Consider the following 13,288-nt stretch of genomic DNA (forward strand, 5'->3'; position numbering starts at 1 on the left):
CTTGTGTGCATCCATGGAAGAAGTGCAGCTCACTTTGATATCTCTTCCTTGTTTTTTTATTCATTTATTCAAGAAAGATTTGCTTTTGTGAATGTGCTACTACTTTGACAGCTATGGGAGATATGGGTGAACCCTACAGGCGTGGTATCTGCCTCACAGAGTTCATAGGAAGACAGGAAATTACAAGCGTGATAGTGCTTTGAGAGAGAAAGTACAGCACACTTTTTACATATACATTTTATAGCTGGGAGGTCAGGGAAGGCTTCCCTGAGGAAGTGACCTTTAAACAGAGAAACAGGTATGAGTCAGATTAATGTGGACAAAGGCATTGAGAGTGAGGGAAATTTACAAGCACAGGGGTCATTGTACAACCTTTTTTTTGCTGATGACTGTCAACTTTGTCACCTACTCAATCTCCCAGGGCTAAGAAGTGACATCATTTGACTATATTTACTTGCCTCTCTCTGGCAGATAGACAAATGCACAAGGAAATGGTTTAGCAGATGAGTAAAGGAAAAGACACAGCACGGGAGTGGGGAGGAGGAGATGATAGTAATACAACCATAAGTAAATGACTCTGTTCATACTCAAGATTTGGATATCTTTATTTACAGTAAATTTTATTGTCAATCAATCCTTTTGATAGCTGAAGTGACCTCTGAAACACAGAATGGGGTAATAAATTTTCCAAAGACCACTTAACTCATCAAGCTACAGTCATTTCTGGTTTTGTTTATAACTGGACTACATATAAATTTTCATGTGTCTCTAAAATAAGATTTATGACACAGAGAGAGAAGCAGCAGCAGCAGGAGGAAACACCAACATCTAGCAAGGAAAAAAAAAGCATGTTTTATTTCTTGTCTATATGAATTGATTCTTTGAAACCCAGTATGGTAATGATAGGGTAGGAAGGCTGTGTGCCTGTTCCATAAACCTATTGTCTACTAGAAACTGTTCATAATAGAGAAAAATTAGAAACAATGTATTTTCAACCAGAGGATTTATATAATGTACGGTTCCTCCATACAATAAAATATGCCCTAACTATTAGACATGCAGAAGCCTTGATGACATGGGGAAATACTTGCAAGAGATTAATTTTAAAATGCAGAATGTCAGAGAAAATTTAGTATGATTAAAAATTAGGTTAAAATATAATTACAAAGAAAATACATCAATATTTTAAGTGGTTATATCTGCTTAATGAGATTTCAGATTGTTTTTATTTTCTTCATTTTTATGTTTTCTAAAGGTTTATCAGAAATATGTGTTGAAAATAGGCAATGAGTGTTTTTTCTAATTTTAGTTGCAAAGAGAAAGGAGGGCTTTGAATAGCAGTTATTCTAATAATGTATTCACATTCATGTGCAAGATTGGAGTTTTTCTTAAGTAGGTTTTGAGATCAGACAGCTTTACAAGGTGGGCCTCCCCAGTGGCGAAACAGTTGAGCGCTGGGCTGTGGAGCTGCCCACAGCCTCTGCAGCGCTGGTTCAATCCCCGGCCACCTGTGAGGGTCCTACATGGTGCGCAGACCTCTCCTGCCATGCCAGCTGCTCCCCTCAGCAGTGTACTTCATCAGTCTGCCTGTTCTGCTCCCTGCTCTAGCTCTGGTGAATTCTCTCACCCTCCCGTGCTTCTGACTGTACCCAGTGCTTGTATAAATAAATAAATAAATCTTAAAAAAAAAAAAAGAGAACTTTAAAAGGAGTAAGTAAGTAAGGCCTTATAAGGAGTAATTCTTTTTTTTTTAAAGGTTTATTTATTTTTATACAAGAATTGGGGTACAGGCCAGAGATGTGAGGGTGAGAGGATTCACCAGAGACAGAGTAGGGAGCAGAACAGGCAGATGGACTAAGGTACACTGCTGAGGAGAGCAGTGAGCGAGACAAGAGAGTTCTGTCCCGCCCTGTGGGTTTCTCTCTGGCCGGCCAGGAATCTAACTCGTGCTTCAGTGCCTGCGGATTGCTTCATAGGTTGCGCCTTAACCCCTGCTCTACCAGGAAGGCCCATAAGGAGTAATTCTTATTTTAAAAATAACACGTTTAAATAATGGTACTTAATGCATCACTTACATCTTAACACCCCAACTTCTGACCTTTCAACTGGAATGTACGTGTCATTCTTAATAGTGTGTTGTAGGCCTCTTTACTGGTTACCCTTTTATTTTGTTTGTGGTATGTGTTTGTGTATGCATGTATTTGCATTTATATAATCCGCATTTATTTTATAGTCTCTGGATTTTGAATTATGCCTAGAAAGGACTTTAAGTTTCTAAAAAATTTACCCCCATTTTCTTTTAGTGTTTTTATAGATTCTGTTCTTTATACTTAAATCCTAAATACCGGTGGGTTATATTTTAGTGAAAGGGTTAGGGTAGAAAGTAAGCTGTATGTTGTGTCCACATAACTGGTTGTTTCAATAGCATTTATTGAGAAATCCATTTTTCCCCAATAATTTTTAAATCTACCTATATATTATAATCAAGTTTTATATGACTTGAGTTTGTTTGTGGATGCTATGCCTTTTCTTTCATTCTATTTCTAACTAATACTAGACTATTTTAATTACCACATTTGTTTTTGTAGGCTTTGATAATGTTAGGTCATATGGCTCCAATTTATCTTGTATATTGTTTTTCAAAAGAATATTGTATTTTTTGGGTTAATGTATGTTTTATTTTATTTTATTTTTTTAAAGATTTATTTACTTATTTATACAAGCACTGGGTACAGTCAGAAGCTCAGGAGGGTGAGAGAATTCACCAGAGCCAGAGCAGGGAGCAGAGCAGGCAGAAGGACCCAAGTACACTGCTGAGGGGAGCAGCTGCAGGAGAGGTCTGCTCCCCTCCTCCGGTGGCCAGGGAGCAGCCGGGGATCGGGGATCGGGGATCCAACAGGTGCTGTAGAGGCTGCGGGCAGCTTCGCAACCCAGCGCTCAACTGCTGCACCACCGGGTAGGCCCCAATGCATGTTTTAAATGACTGAACACTTCACTATGTTTAACTAGAATGGGTTCTTTATTAAAAAAAAAATTATCCATAGGGTGAATTTTAGTGCCGCTCATACTAGCAGAACAAGGGGGAAATGATGTTAATTTTCAGAGACAGTGTCTATTTGTTCTTTAGGCTTATGTTAAGTAGTCATGTTAGCCACTGGTACTTTAGCTCCCTCTAGCAAACACCCTGAGGCCAAATAGAAAAGCCCCTTTGACTTTTGAACATCAAGATTTCTGGAATCTTGGCCATGTCTGCAAACATGATCTAGTCTAAAGTGTAATTAGATGGTGTAGGATGCATTCCAACTAAGGCCTTACTGCTTTCCCACCCAGAGCTGCAATGACCATCCCATTTAAAAAAGAGCCAAAGAAAGTCTTTTAAAAAGCAGCCGAAAAACTGTAAATACTGGCTAACCTGTTAATACCTAATTTTTTAAACTCTCATTTTTGTATTCCTATATGTCAATCTTGATTTTTAAAAAAATCCAACCATACATACACATAAAATCATAGACCATTTTCAACTGCATTGGCCACTAAGAAATAACAAATTCTTTTTCTAATTTCCCCTTATGTTTATTTTCAAAAAGTGAAATCCTATAGTGAAACTCTCTAGTACCAAGTCATCTTCACTCATTTCTGCCCCTTATTTCCTCAACATCCAATTGTAGATCTGCCTCTTGAAGCAGTTTTAGTAAAAACAGCCTTCTTAAAGTAGAATCTCTTTGTTGTTTTAAACTTTTTTCTGAAGTATAATATTCTCTTACTTCCAAACCATTGAGACGTTCATCCAGTGTTTTCCAATGCTTATTTTTCATCTTCTTCTTCTCCTTTTTTTTTTTGTTCTTCTTTCTCTGTATGTTTTCTTGTCCTGATTTTCTTTTAATTCAGCAGGAAACTTTGGAGAATCTTGCTTATTTCATGCCCCCCACTTTGAGAATTACCTGTTTGAGCCTCTCCTGTTTCACCCTTTCTGCCCTCAACTTTACCCTCCCCATCACTGAAAGTATTCATGAAGGGTTATGCATAAATGGGGTAGAGAGTGAAGAGCTACAGAGAAAAAGAATTTCATAAAGCAGATAGGAAGACAGAAGATGCATCCAGAGGCTACAAGCCCCAGAGAAAGGAAACAGGAGTTGCTTCCTTCATATCTAATACTGGCTCAGTTTGAGTCCTTTGAGGACTTGCTGTGCTTCTTATATAGGGTTTCATGAGATAGATATAAAGGGTTATATGATGAGATAGATACCCTTATATAGGGTTTATATAGAAACCTTTTATAGGGTTTCATGAGACAGATACCCCTGTCTCTGAATAAATACCCTTTTTTGGGCTTAAATTAGTTGAAGAAGCTTCTGTTTGTAGCACTTTCTTGAGTATGAGATGACAACTGTATCCCCAAGTCATAGTCCCAGTATTCTTTTCATGACATAAAACCCCAATTGATTGGAGAATTTACTAAGACTCACCATCTCTAAATTGATGACACCTCTATCTATATCTGTAAAATATGGATTTTTTCCCCCAAAGGAAGAGGAGATTTGCTGAAGTAGTCAAGAGGCTGAGCTCTGGGGCAGACTTACATAGTCTGAGATCTCTGGACCGCTCCATGCTTTAGTTTCTCTAACTGTAAAATGGGAATAATAGAAACCTTCTAGGGGTTTGTTAGAATTAAATCACACACTTCATATAAAGCTCTTAGAATAGTGGTTGACATATTGTGGACTTGATTCTAATATTGTTGTTATTATTTATAGCAAAACATTCCTTCTTGGCTTTTCACAAGATAACCTGTCCACCCCAGGACTTCAAGCTTCCTTTCAGAGTCCAACAGCACAACTTTCTGGTTCTGTCACTGGCTTCTCCATTCAATCCAATAAGCAAGGAATTTGAATTCAGGTCTGTTTGACTTTAGAGCTTATGTTTATTCCATTAAACCAACAGTTCCCAAATTTGACTGCACCTCAAATCCCAAAGATAGTGAATCACAATCTTCTAGTTTGGGACTCAGGAATCTATATTTTTCACTCAGTTAATTCTAATAAACCTGGCCATTAGTTGAGGGTTTGGGAAACTAGTATGGATTGAACTACTTTAGTCTCACAACTTTATCTGTAAAGTGGAAGCAATAAATAGCAATTTATTCATATAGTTAACTTGCTACATAATGAATCTTTACCATGTGGCAGGCATTGTGCTATAGGCTTCCCACCTTTTATTCCGCTGAACCTCAGAACCCTGTGAAGCGGATACTAAGTTCTCCCCATATTACAGAGGAGAAAACTGAAGAGGTTAATTATTTGATAAAAGTCATTTAGCTAGCAAGTGTGGAGAGTGAGAAAACTGCTGGGATTAATGTGAAGTTATAGCAGATAATGTGTTTAAAGCACCTGACATAGTAGATGCTCAATAAATGTTCTCTTTTCCCTTTTTTTAATCTATGTAATTCTAGTCTTGCCCAGTAAATTTTAAATTAAGGACAACACTTTAACCTTAATTGTGGCCAAGAACTGAAAAGTCAGTGTTCTGGAGTATAGAAAATAAAGAGGAATTAAATTCCAGTGGAGGAGGAGGTACTTGGCATCTCCAACAGAGAGAAACACAATGGAAAGGACAATGACATGGAAAAATGGGGATGGTGGGTTGGCCACTGAGGGTAGGAAAACCAGGGTGATAAACGTTAACAGAGGAAAACCAAAGTTTCAGGATAGAAACCTTACCATCTCAGAAAGACAGTGCTAAAAGACATTTATTATAGCCCCCTACCACCACATAGTTGTCCAGTCTTTGCCTAGACATTTTCTTTGACAAGGAACTCACCTATGGAAGCAGATGAGGCTCTAGTTATTAGAAGAGTCCTCCTATTGATTCATTCTAGAGTTTCTACCCATGGTCTCCATTCTATTCCTTAGGGCCAAGTCTGATTTATCTTCTATTTGACAGCTCTTCAAATATATGAAGTTACCTTGTACCCCCTGGGGCAAAACCTTCTGCTCCCTTTAATCTTTCCTCCTGTGACATAGTTTCCAACCTCTTTACATCCAGGTCCCGTTCCCTGTGTAAGCAGATAATTTTCCTTTGCCAAGTCTTCACTGCAGACAATATTCCACGTTGTATTGACCAGCCCTGGACAGTACTGTCACACCCACCTTGCTTTGCTCAGACGCCTATGCATGCAGCCTGAGACAGCATTAATAAATTTTGGAAGCCACACCGCACTGAGGATTCTGAGTGAGCCGTCCATCACTTAAGACCCTTTAGTCTTGCTCCTACACACCTCTGTTTCAGACACCCCCATTTATGTTCTGCCTTCAGGTGGGTTTCCCATGGCAGCACCCCCACATTTATGTCTGTCAGAGTCAACCCTTTGCTTTAGTGTCTCATTTGGTTTATGGAATGGAGTGGTGTCTCTTTCTCGCCTGCGTTTGTGTCATCTGGAAATGTGATGTGAATCCTCAGGGCTTTCATTCAGAGCACTGCAGGCTGGGCCCTGAGGGGAGCTTTGTCATCTTGATGGTAACTGGTGTGGTAGGAAAGTCTGGATGAATAAATTAGCTAGAATTTGGTTCTGTCACCTATTGTGTGACCTTGTGCCAGTTAAACTCTGGGTTTCAGTTTCCTCATCTGTAAAATAGGGTTGTGAGGATTAAGGAAGAAAATGCAGAGAAAGAATTTAGCACATAGTAGATGCTGCATGAATGTTGATTCCCTCCACCCTTCCTTCCGGTAAACATGGATTCATTCATCGGCATCTATAGGTTATGGTTACTTAACCAGTTATTAGTCCCATTAATTATACTAGAATTCAGGTCCATTTCTTCTTCTTGCCTACAAAATATTGTTAAGTGAATTATTGAATTGGCAAAGTCACATAAAGTGGTCTCATGAAAGCAGGGCAGAGACAAAGTAAACAGCAAGATTCCACCTGCAAGTAAGCTAGGGAAAGTAATAAGCTAGCTGCCAATGAAGTCAGTTGACCTTTAAAAACAATCAACATTCAGTTCACAAGCAGGTATTGAGCAACCACTCTGTGCCTGGCAGTGAGCTAGGGATGGGCAACAGCTTTACAATGACTAAAATGCAGTGTCTGCTCACGGAGCAAGGCTGGCATTCTGGAACCCTTGAGCTAGTACTGGCCACAGAACTGCGTGATTTGGTTCCATTTGCTCCTGTTCAGTCAACAAACACTGACGGGGCCCTAGATAGCAGCCAGGTCCCCAGACCCGCTCCTCCATTCCACCCCGTTAGGTGCTAAGGATCGGGCGCGTCTAACAAAAGGAGGAGGCTCCGTCTTTGCATTCAGGGAGCTTCACTTCAAGAAGGGTCGGGACACTTCTTTGTGTTAAAGACCCCCAAGTGCTTGAGTTGCCAAAAATGAAAGATCATCTGTCCTTCCAGTGCCCAAGTCGCTCCCTGTTAGGACCGTCCATCTGCTGTAACTATCTGCTGCCCGTGTCCCACTCCCGGGGCAGCTCCTGCGGCGGAGCCCGGCGCCCGGGAGGCGGCCCGGAGAGGGGCTGGGTCCATTCCGGGCTTGCTTTTCTGTCCCTTCCGCGCGCGAACGCCAGCGCGGGGGCCGCCTGGAGGTCGAGGCGAACGGGAAGAACGCGGGGAGCCCGGGGTGGGGGGAGGCAAAGACGCCCAGAGATACCCAGCGCCCGTTTCCGCGCTCGGACCCCGGGAGTCGGGGCGTGGACCGCGGGTCCTGCGCGGGCGTCCCTGCGCGGGTTCTGGTGGCCCGGGCGGCAGGGAAGGGGGAGACGCAGCCTGTAGTCGGGGCGCCCCGAGAGGAGAAGGGGAGAGCGGGGGGCGCGAGGGATGAGCCCGCCGCCCGCCGGGTGCTAGCGAGGCGGGCAGCCGGGGGTAGGAGCGCGGCGTCCGCGCCGCAGCGGCCGCGGCCCGCGGGGACCCCGAGGGACGGGAGAGGGCAGGGGCGCGCAGACCCAGGCGAGCGCGAGCATTGGGCCTCCGCTCGGGGCGTGCGCTCCAGTGAGCCCCGCTATTGGTGGCGGGAAAGTAGCAGGTAAAACGGCCCCCGGCGCCTCGCCATTGGTCAGCGGCCTCGGTAGCCGCCACGCCACTGGCCGGAGAGTCGGCGAGCCGCGCGCGGATTGGCCGGGGGTGACCGCCGAGACCCGCTCCCTTCGGGCTCTGGGATTGGCTGGCGGCGAGAGGCAGGTATCCGGGCTCCGCGGCTCCTCCATTGGTGGGCGGGGAAGGGGGGTTGGGCACAGCGATTGGTGGGCGGGGGGCCGGGCCTGGGCCGGCGGGGAGCGGATTGGTCGGAAAGTAGGTTAGTGGTGCGACATTTAGGGAAGGCAGAAAGTAGGTCAGGGACGGAGGTGCCTGTTTACCCGCGCCGGACTCGCCGCCGCCGCCGCCGAGGATCCGAGTGGGGGCGCGGGCGCGGGCGCTCCCGGAGAGCCACGGTGAGTGTCGGGCTGGTGGAGGCGAGCGGCGCGGCCCGGGGCACCCCGTCGGGGGCCGTTAGCAAGTAGGCTGGAGCGGCGCCCCTGCCACCGCCCGGGGCGCAGCCCGGCCGCCGGGGAACCCTGCCCGACGTGCCCGCCGCCGGCCTTAAAGGGCCCGTGCCTGCTCCCTGCCCCCACCCGGGCCGCGGGGAGGCTGCGCCCCTTAAAGGCGCCGCGCCCGTCCGCCCCCATCCTCTCCCGCGGGGGCCGGCGCTGCGGGGTTGGGCGGGCAGAGGTGCCGCCGGCGCCCTTAAAGGGGCCGGGAAAGTGGCCGCGGGAGGGCCCCCGCCCCTCCGCGGGCTCCGCTACCTGCCGGGGCTGGGGGGAGCCGCCAGCCCCCTCTTAAAGGGGCAGCTGCGTCCTCCGCGCGCCGTGACCTGCCGCGGGCTCGTCTGGGGCTGCGTCCCGCCAGCCCGTGGGACCCCCGAGGGCACCCTCTTGGCGGCGGCACCCGCGGGCGTTCGGCGAGCGGTGCCGCTTCTGCCCTTCCTCCCCTTCGCCTCCACTTCCTTTTCGGGATCCTGAGGGGCTGGATGGGGGCGGGGATGGCGTCTCCGTCGGACTTGGGGAGTCGGAGCCCGCCCGCCCCTTCGGCGGGGGCGCGGGGCCCGGCGCTGCGGCGGGGCGTCCGGGGCCGGACCCGGGGCCGACCTCAGCCGGCGAACTGGCGTCCGGCCTGCGCCGTCCGGGTCCTGGGCCGCCCCGGGAGGGCTCCCGGCGGGTCTGGGAGCAGATGCGCGAGGGCGCGGGGAGGTCGCGGGCGCCCAGGTGTGGCCCGGGACTCCAGCCCCGCGGAGGCCGCGGCGAGGTTGGCTTCGGCGCCGGGCTTGACAGGTGCCCGAGGGACAGGGCTTCCCGCTCGCGCTGGCCGGGCGGTGACAGCCTGGAGCGCGCTCGCTGCTCGGAGGAAGGCGTGGAGGACTAGAAATTAATGCCGACCTTGTGGGGCGCGACTTAGCCCCCCGAGGGGCCTCGCGCGGCGGCTGCTAGGCAGGTGCCAGGGGGCAGGTGCCAGGGGGCAGGAGCCTGGGAAGGCAGGGGCTGCTCTGGGCGTCTGGTGTCCGTTGTCGAGTCCGTGCAGGCTGGCGGGGGGCTCGGCTGACACCCCCGTACCCCCTTCCCCTGCCTTGGCCGGGTCCTGGCCGGCTGGCTTTGTTTCGGCACTTCGGGGTTTAGGCTGTCCTCGCCCTGCTTACATCGCTGCACCTCAGCAAGGCATTGTTAGCTAAGTTTTATAACCCAGCTTCCAGAAATTCGGCATTTAAGAGAAGCAGTTCATGACGGTACCTGTCTTTCCAATATCTTCGTTTTTTTAAAAAAAATCCAGAGAAGCTGCCCATTAGATAGATGCTTCTCATTTCCCACAAAGCTTGCTTATCATTTGTCTTTCTGACATCTGCTGCTGTTCCCCCCTTTAATCTATTTTTATATGACAACTATTATTTTAACTCTCTGGTCCCATTGATATCAGGATCTGTCAATTTGGGTTGGTGGAGTTTTTTAATTAATGTACTGGTTGAATCATGAGCTTAAAATAATCATTGCTGCTCCTGAGCAGTTTTGAATAATCTCATGTTCTCCATGTTTGCAAGACATAAAAAAAAAAAAAAATTACTGCTGTTAAATTTGATTCCATATCAGTGAAATTCCAAAATATTTTTTTTAAGCAAAATCGAATCTTTCTGTCCCTTCTCTTTTACTGAGTTTGCTGTATTGATAAGTCTTTAAAAAACAGTTTGTTGAACATATTTAAAAACCTTTACATTTCCCTGGGCAGGATTTGAAATTGCCTGTATCATCTGACTCTCAAGCTGTAGAGGCATTTTGGTTTGAATGTAGATGTAGCTAGCAATTAAAAAAATATTACAATATAGTTATATTTGTACCTTATTCCAATCTCTAAAGTTTCAAACAAGAAGAGAGAAAAGAGCACGTGCTGTGAGAGAGCACTAGCCCTGGGAGTTAGAACACCCTCTTTCCAACCCAGACTTAGGTTTTCTTGTCAGTGCCAATTGGGGCAATTCCTTGAACCTCTCTGGGTTCTTGTTGCTTCAGACAGAAAGTAAGGCGAGCATTTGTGCTAGGCGATCTCAAAAGCTCCTTCTGCTCTATAGCTCTTTATGTCTCTAAATATTTAAATCATTTCAATTCAGGTTGGTGTTTACCTGCTGGAACCTCCAAAACATCTGAGCTGAAGTCCTATTTTCATAGGAAACTTAAACAGATCAGCAGATGGTGTTTTAAAGAATCCATTTCAAATGATTTATAAATTGATGACTATTCAGGAGTTTGTCTGCTCTTTGCAGAAGAGGTTTGCATATCACAGGGAGGAAAAGGAAGTGGCCAAGCTTTCAGATTTATCCCTCCACAGCAACAATCTGCATGCAGTTTGTATTCTAAATGATGGGCACATCCAGAGATGGCCTGTGTTAATGAAACTGTATAAGAATATGTGAAAACCACTTAAAACTCTCTTTGATATAGCTTCCATGAGCTTTCATCCACATTCCATTATCAGCTCACACTGAGGGAGAAAGTCAATGTTAAACTGTTCCTGTCCCTTATGATGTTACAATTACAGGCAGTGATTTAGTTAGCATCATGTTAGACACTTGCAAGGAAGTAAAAGAAACCTTCTAGATGTTGAGGTTTAGTTAGGAGTGCAGAAACATGTGCATGTTGCCCTTCTCCACAACTCATTTTTTCCTTGCTACCACTCTCACAACACCTGGACTTTTCCTAAACATCCACCCTGGTCATCCTCCTCCCTGTCTCTCAAAGTAAGACCTGCTCTTATCTAAGCTCTCTTAGTGTCGCTTTCTTCCTGCTCAAAGTTTTGTTTCCCTTCCATTGTTTCTTTTTTCTTTCCAGTTCAGAAAATGCAAACTCCTCATTTCCCTTCTCTTGGGCCCTCCATTTGGGCAAGAAACTAGACTCTAATAGCAGTAGTACTTGGGGTGTACATTTGGGTTGTGTGGTCTTGGACCAGTGCTTGTCTCTATGGTATAGGGTCAGTGCCTCCCTTTTGGCATGCCTGGAGCCTCCCTTGGAACCTCGCAGGGAGTTGATACCTGTAAAATGCCTGGCACACAGGAAGCCCCCCCTCTGTGCTCTTTATCCTCAGTCTCATCACCAACTCCAGAAAAACTTGTGACTTGATTTAGAAGAGGGGGAGTAGAGGGGGACGAAGCAGGCCGGCTCTGAGCTCTCTGTGCAGCATGCAGTTTTCAGGTGTCTGATAGCCCCAAGTCTGTATGTCTCTTTCCTCCCTTCAACTCTCACACAACCGCGAACATTCTTTTCTTCTCTCATCTGGTCCATTCTTAACTCCTGCTCACTGATTCGTCTCTACCACCCTTCTTCTGAAAGATATCAAAAGTTAAGTTTTGATTTCTAGGGATCCATTCTCCTAATTGGTCCTAAGTGGTTGTCCCAGCTTTTAGCCCACCTGTCTTTCCCTCCTTCTCAAACTCCCCTCCTCCCTCAGCCTTTCGGTTATGATGCTATCTTAGTTCTCTTCAGCACACCCTAAAGGTGTCTGTGCTGGCCCCCTCTTCTCACACTTAGGGTCCCGTTTCCCTTCCTGACCTGTCTCTCCTGCATCAGCTGCTAACAGCTTCATCATGGGCATTAATAGCAGCCTGTAGCCAGCATTTTGGCTTTGGAGTTACAGGTGGCAAGCTTCATGCCAACGTGGTCTCATAGCATCCTCATACCACCTGGTGCCTGGATGTCTTAACTCTGTACACCTTCCCGAAGAGGCAGCTTGACTGGGTGGTTAAGAGCACAGGTTTTGGAGCCAGATTTCATGTCCTAATTGTTCCTTACTAGCTTTATGACTCGTAGTCTAGTTGCCTTGCTCTCTGTGTTTTGGCATCCTCATCTGCAAGGTTGGGATCACTATAATCCTTACCTCATGGTTGCAGTATGGATTAAACATATTAAAAAATTAAAAATACATGAAGCTCTCCATGGCACATAGTAACTACTCAGTTGCTCTTATATGTTTGTCAGTTCTGTTGCTCCTTCTTGCCTCTCCATATCCAGCCCATCACTGTGTTACCAGACCTACTTGTATGCATAGGCTTGTCCAGTTAAGTTGCAGGACTGCCTGTCCCTGGACCAGCCCTTAGCTCATTCCATATTTCCGACTTCTCATGTCCAAATCCTTCTGCTTTAAGGTTCAACTCAAATGGCCGGCCGTCCAGGAGCTATTTCTTCATTTTGTTTTCCTTTCTTCCAAAACCTGGCAGCAGCGCCCCCAGCCATTGATCTAGTTCTAATTCCTGTGGGCTCAGCCGCATTCTATATTATGTTGGGCTGTCTCCCAGGATATCTCACCTGCTTGTTAAGGCCACGCATTTGGGAGGAATTCACCTTGGTTCCCCAAAATGACAGCCATAGGGAGCCTTCAGGATGTACTTGTCCAATCCCAATTAAAGATCTTCAGGAGGAGGGGATGGGGATAGGATGGCAAAGACACTCAGAGACAAAGCAGGTAAAGGGATGGCAGGTAAAGGGAGGGGCATGAGATAAAGGATGCAGCAGGGGCCAAGTGGACAAGTTAGGAAGGAGAGTTTGAGTTGGAGATTTAATGTCGGGGAGAAGAGATTGGATAAGCTTTAGTCATCTTTGCTTCAAGGGAACGTTAAGTGCTGGCATATGATAGAAACTGACTTTTACATTAGTACATGCTGTCCTTTTAAATGGTATAAACTCATGTTTATCCCGCCTGGTTAGAAAAGGGGATGGATGGCCTGTCTAATTTAATATTCTGGTTACTCCTTTACCCACTGGCTTTGTACGTATACTGAGTAAAA

General features: G+C 46.4%; 1 protein-coding gene across 5 annotated transcripts in view; it reads left to right on the plus strand.

Moving 5' to 3' along the window:
- Positions 1-13,288, plus strand: part of BMAL1 (basic helix-loop-helix ARNT like 1) — a 254,388-nt gene that overhangs the window by 146,172 nt on the left and 94,928 nt on the right. The window contains exon 1 of one of the 5 annotated variants that reach the window (XM_054699381.1): positions 8,344-8,426. The exons of the other annotated variants lie outside the window; for them this stretch is intronic. The gene's annotated coding sequence lies outside the window, so the exon portion shown is untranslated. Of the gene's footprint in view, positions 1-8,343; positions 8,427-13,288 lie in introns of those variants that run through there. 5 annotated transcript variants of the gene reach the window in all.

This window comes from Talpa occidentalis, unplaced genomic scaffold (assembly GCF_014898055.3).
Source record: "Talpa occidentalis isolate TD23 unplaced genomic scaffold, MPIMG_talOcc4v2.1 talOcc4.3, whole genome shotgun sequence".
Classification (NCBI taxonomy): domain Eukaryota; kingdom Metazoa; phylum Chordata; class Mammalia; order Eulipotyphla; family Talpidae; genus Talpa; species Talpa occidentalis.